The sequence below is a fragment of the Squalius cephalus genome, assembly GCF_949319135.1.
Source record: "Squalius cephalus genome assembly, chromosome: 4".
Lineage (NCBI taxonomy): Eukaryota > Metazoa > Chordata > Actinopteri > Cypriniformes > Leuciscidae > Squalius > Squalius cephalus.
The window spans coordinates 18,669,889-18,676,085 of NC_137125.1; the positions used below are offsets into that span (position 1 = coordinate 18,669,889).

General features: G+C 39.4%; 1 long non-coding RNA gene across 1 annotated transcript; it reads right to left on the reverse strand.

Moving 5' to 3' along the window:
- Positions 1 to 741: 741 nt before the first annotated feature.
- LOC307157198 lies at positions 742 to 1,466 on the reverse strand. The gene is made up of 3 exons (XR_013820894.1): positions 1,148 to 1,466; positions 930 to 1,069; positions 742 to 761 (listed from the first exon to the last, which is right to left on the reverse strand). It is a non-coding gene; the product is annotated as an uncharacterized lncRNA (long non-coding RNA).
- Between the last annotated feature and the right edge of the window lie 4,731 nt (positions 1,467 to 6,197).

Sequence of the window (6,197 nt, forward strand, 5' to 3'; positions counted from 1 at the left end):
ATAAGTAAAACTATGATACATATTCACACAGGCAACAAATATTACAAATAATCCTGACCTTCATTTTCATGACTTCCTCGAGAAGTCTGTCTTCAGTGATGTCTAGCTCTGCCTGCTCTTTTGTCTTTGCTGGGCGGTGTACTTTTTCCCACTCTGTGTTTAAAACCACATCAGATTTTCGAGTTTCTGGTCCAATCCACGGTGCCCAGAAACCAAAGGTCGGCTTGACAACAAATGGATTCTCCTCTCCAACTACACGAGAAAACATTTAAATATATGTTGTTTCAGTTTGTTAATCAATCATTCAATAGAGGCAGGTACAATTTACTTCAGTGACAAAGAAAAAAACATGTCTTACCCTTCACAAACCCAAGGGAAATAATATTCAAGGACAGAGACTCCCAGAAGTCTCTCACATTAACTTCCCCAGTATACTCGGTTGGATTAGGTACCTCACTCACTGCAAAAGGAAAACCAACATTCTTTGACCCTCAAAATACAAACAAAGCCTAAAACAAACATTGTCAGAATAGCTTTAATGTGTATGTTGTCATACCTGGCATACTGAAAACTCCCTTTTTATGAAGATCCATAATAACCACAGGAGGATGAGAGCCACAATTGATGCATGTATATTTGTAGTCATGTTGCACCAATGCTTCAAAATGTAGGTAACCATGAAACAGATGGTTATGTGGAGGAAGCTTTAAACCAGATGCAAGTTCCATTGCTTTGAAAACTCTGCCTGCTGCATTATGAGTCTACAGACAAATATAAAAGTGTTATACTTTGTGGCAGGTATTGTTACTTAGTAACAATAAACAGTTATTTGGACTGTGGGAAGGTATAATAAACAATATATACAAAGAGAGAAAGAGAGCTTAAATTTTAAGGAATAAAGGCACATTTAAAATGTACAGGGACCATACCTGGAGTGATGCCCTTAAATACAAACACAAGTGGAAACTCATGAGAATATGATTGTTAAAGTTGTGGATTCCATGTTCCCAGTCTTGGTAACGGTACTCCATTCCACATCTTAGACATTTCCTTAAGTATGTGCTTATTCCTGAAAGGAATACATTGATTAGACACATAGATGTGAATATAACAGTATGCTGTAATTTTTTTTTTTTATAACACTTACCTTCATAGACACATGTCAGTGTCACAATCTTAGCTTTTGCTGTGATAAGGATGGGGTCACTTAGAGGCAAGTTATGACCACATTCAGTGCAGAACTTTTCTGATGGCACAATATGCTTTGGTGGGGGAGGATCAAACACTCCTCTGCAAAGATTTTCAGGAAAATTTGTTGGATACTGTTTTTTATCCATGATATACTTTAAAATTCTCCGCAAAAGTTCTTTCCCAAGTCCAAGCGGCTGTTCCATCTTTTCCTTGTCACCTTCTTGATGACCATCCAAGTTATCTTCTTCTGTTTCAGTTGATTTGACATATTTAAAAAGCTGTCTATTAGTTTGAAAAAGGAACCACTTTGCGACATACTTATGTGGACAAGACATCCGTGCATTAACACAGGGACAATGCCAGCTGTTTCTCTGGGCATCATGCTTAACCATCACCCTTCCCAATCGACTGTAGTATGATGGTTTGTTCTCCAAGACAGACACATAATGCTTTTTGGGTGGCCCAATTTTAACACCCACAGCAAGTGGAGCACTTTGGTCTGTTGCCTCCTTTAGTCGAGCAAGACACATCTCTTTCTTGTTTTCTGTAAACCATCTTTGCTTTACAAGCTCACTCAGTGTGTCCTCCTCAAGATGACAGGTGTTTGAGGGAGTTGAACAAAAGTCAAGTGACCTTAGGTGAGAACATCTAAATGCTTGATGCCCACTCCTACCTGCTACATCATAAAACAAAGAGCAGTCATCCATCTCGCATTCACTTGGACCTCTCAGCTTTTGTTTAACATGAACAGGAACAGGTGGCCCACAGAAATTTTTGGCAACTGCAAAAATACCATTTCTTGCATCAATACACTGGCTGGCAAGGTGGCGATCTGCACACATGTCGATTTTTTCAGTTCTATGCTTTCTTTGTACGTGTCGTTGTAAATTTTTCAAGTGTAATGTCACATTACATTTAGAACAGGAAACTTTTTTTTACTTGATTTATGATGTCTTAGCTCCTGCTCCACCGACGGTAGACCCCAGTGTTTCTGGTTTGTGGTAGATGGCTGGTCAGTTGGTCCAGAAACTATTATGGGCTGCTGGTCCCTCCGCTCACTGGCCATTGCTGATGGCTGGTCAGTTGGTCCACAGACCATGGTGGGCTGCTGGTCCCTCCGCTCACTGGCCATTGCTGATGGCTGGTCAGTTGGTCCACAGACCATGGTGGGCTGCTGGTCCCTCCGCTCACTGGCCATTGCTGATGGCTGGTCAGTTGGTCCACAGACCATTGTGGGCTGCTGGTCCCTCCGCTCACTGGCCATTGCTGATGGCTGGTCAGTTGGTCCACAGACCATGGTGGGCTGCTGGTCCCTCCACTCACTGGCCATTGCTGATGGCTGGTCAGTTGGTCCATGAACCAGAGTGAATGACTTTTCCCCCTGGTTATTAGCCACAGTCCTGGTGGCTTGTCCACCTGCACTCTTATTTGCTGTATGAATAAGCAGGTGTTTTGTGAAGTCAGTCCGACGTATTACTGTTTTGTCACAGTAACAACAGTGGTAGTGCGCTGTTTTGCGACACAAGAGGTGGCATTTATAGATTTTGAAACCTGAAATAAGTATTATTAAAAAAAAGTTAACAAATTTCAACTTTTGTCGAAAATGATTGGATACGATCTCCTATTCATAGTGAATATAACAATAATATTTTGGTCAACTTACTCCCATGTACTACTACCCAAGATAAATGGGACTGAAGGTGGCCTGTTGCCTGAAATTCCTCATCAAATTTGATATTGTCCTTAGGACAAAGCGGACAGTGAAATCATGCGCACTTGAGGCACTGGTATGCCTCAAGAGTGTCCTGCACATATTTCACTGATAAGTGAACCTAAAACACAATAACATGCGTTTCACATTTATTTCACTGATTGTTATGAGTAATACATTTTATAAAATAATTATTATGATATTAAAACAAATGTCTGAATTACATTACATTACATTGTGGATTACGCAGAAAAAAAGCATAACTACAATGAAAACAAGTTTTAAAAGAATTGCATGCATTGTACAATTAAGTTAGGAGTTGTATTCTAATATCAAATCCCTTTACAAAACGTTTAAGACATTTACAATTTGAAAATCAATGCAGTCCTAAAACGTACAAAAATTACACTGCCACATACCTTATTATGGTCTTCAGCATCCATAATCTGGAGAGCAAATTGTAGAAATGGAATGCATTAAAGATCTTGTCATGCACATACAGATTTTGTAATTTGTGTGCTACTAAAAAAAACTACAGCAATTTATTTATACACTTTACCCTTATTCTTTTTTAATATATCAAGACTAAAAACAGTGTACAAACGCCATTATGAAATGGTCTTTTTCAGAACTTATAATGCTTTTTTACAAAACTAAAAACTGCTGCTAATCCACCCACTTGCAGCTGGCTCCGACCTCCGTTTATACCCTACTCGTGAAAACACCACAAGAGAGGGAGTTTTGCCGCTTGTCAGTTGCAGCAGCGCCGTTTCCATGGCAACTCTGTGACGCTCCAGTGTTTGAAGGCGTTTCGGATGTTCACGAGCATTAAAACACATCAAAGACACGCACGCAGCATTTACTAACATAAAAAAAATAGAATTAGAACATTATATGAACAAAAATCTCATTAATATTAATCATGAGTTTAAAACTCATATTGAAGTTCTATGACCCCTTCATAGGTGCAAGATCCTGCACGTGATAGTGGGACAATTGTGGCATTTTTATAATTTAATGTGACTAATACACCATTTCTCAACCACAATCGGCCCAGCTCCACACAGCCAAAACCTAGCCAAATCTGGCAACCGTTACTGGGCCAGAGCTGGCTCACTTGCGGTGAGGCGCTGCCAGTACACAGCCGAGTGAGCCGACACTCAGCCGCGATTGGCCCGATTCCGCTGGCTACCTGGGGTGGGACACAATTACTGGGGGACTTCTCACTCAACTCAAACTTGGTAACAGTATGAATGAGAACTAAGAATGCGGATTTGCCATTTTAACTGAAATTAGGACTGGTGTTGAAATTAGGACATTGTCGGTCAGTGTTTCTATGAAAAAAACTAACAATAACACTGACACCCTATGGTGAAATAACGACGTATTTTTAACACCCGTTTGGGTTAAAACTTCATGTTCCGATAAGTTTGGAAAATTCTGCACAGATAAACTTCAGAATATCCCTTCTCATGTCTATAAAAATTGCGGACACTCAGTTTGTTCAACTCATTGACCACAGTACATTGAAAGTAAACATAACCGGAAATAAGTGAGACGTACTATATCATTCAAATATTATAAAGTTGTTGTTGTAATAAAATCCGCATTAGGCCTATGTTTAATTTGAGTAATTATTTTTAACCTTTAATTATACCAGATGACAGGGATCTCTGTAGCCTATTGTTACAACCTCTCACAAATATATATTGGCTCTGAGAGAAGAGAGAATTCGTAACATAAAGAAGAACGAATGAACGGCTGAATCACTGCAATGATTTATTTACTCACTCACAACAGACGTTACAACCACGAACATTTCATCCAGTAAATGGACTAAACAGTACGGACAACAGTTAACAGATATACATATATATATATACATATATATACAGCTACTAAAGACAAATTGTTTGCTGGTTAGCCCACAAGATCTGAAGACGCACTCCTTTCTCCTCCTCGTTGGCGTTTTATACAAGTCACTTCCATCAGGCAAATCCCAAACAGGTGCGTCCACCTGGAGACAGAAAGAGCGCGCGCACACGCTCAAAGAAATAGAGAGCGCGCGCACATGCCCAGAAAAACACCAAGACAATCAAGGGAGGGACAAAACAAAGGAGAAACAAACGCAGATCGTAACACCTATGTTTACAGCATTAGGTGTAAAATTCTTTCTTGAGAGAAACCTAATACCTAATACGGATACAAACTGAATCAAGATCGGAATCAAACAGGACTTCCATAATATGTGAGCCACATGTATGTACATGTTTTCATTTTTGAGAGAATAATGTTTATGCATGGTTATCGAAAAAACTAAAAATTAAAGTTTCTGAAATAAGGCCACAAAACACATACTAAATATGTGGCAATAAGACTTTTGACTAATGGATGTCATCGCCTAGTGTTTTTTCCAATATGCGGATGGGGCGTAAACGCTCCAACAGCATCATGCATATTTAGTAGTTCACACCCGGTGAGACTACGTCCCTGCATACTTAATGAGCCATTCATTCAGGTGTGTCACCTATAGCTAACTTAAATATACAAGCTTCATAAAAATGATCATTCTAAGAGAAAATTTCAGATGGCATTTAGAGGCTTTTGCATCTGAACTCTTCATATATACACACACACATATATATATGCATGCACATACATACTTTATAATCTTTTCAAAACTAGTCAACGTCTTTCAAAACTAAAGTATACATTTTATCATACGTATTTCAAAGTAAAGGATTCATTAGTTAGTTGATGACTTTATTTTTGACAAAACACATACAGTATATATTCCTCATCTCAGTATAGCAATAGAGTTTGCTAAAAGCTGTTCATTCAATACAGCAGTATTTGAAAATCGATCATATTTTGTAAAATTACATTTATATTTGCATTTATGTCAAAACCTAGACACTTTTAAACATCAAAAGGACATTTATTAATATGTATTCGTGTCAAAATGACAAATAAACAGATTTTCCTATTCAATTTTGCATGGAAACGCTTCCAAGACGCTTGCGTGTCGCGTGAAAAATAGGCGTCGGTTCTATTTCTAGAATGCACGCGTTTTCCACGCGGCTCGTGCCGCGCCTGAGACGCGCGTCTCACACAGGCAGTGTGCAAACTCTAGACTGTTAACATGGGAGCCGAAATAAAAACGGACACGCCACGCAGCTGAGACAACGCCACGCATCCAGTGTTTCACCGGCCTTATCCAGTGGATGTGGGCGTTTCACAGGTTTGTATGGATTGCCTCACATTTGCGTTTGAATAGCGCGGTCTCCGTAGGCGG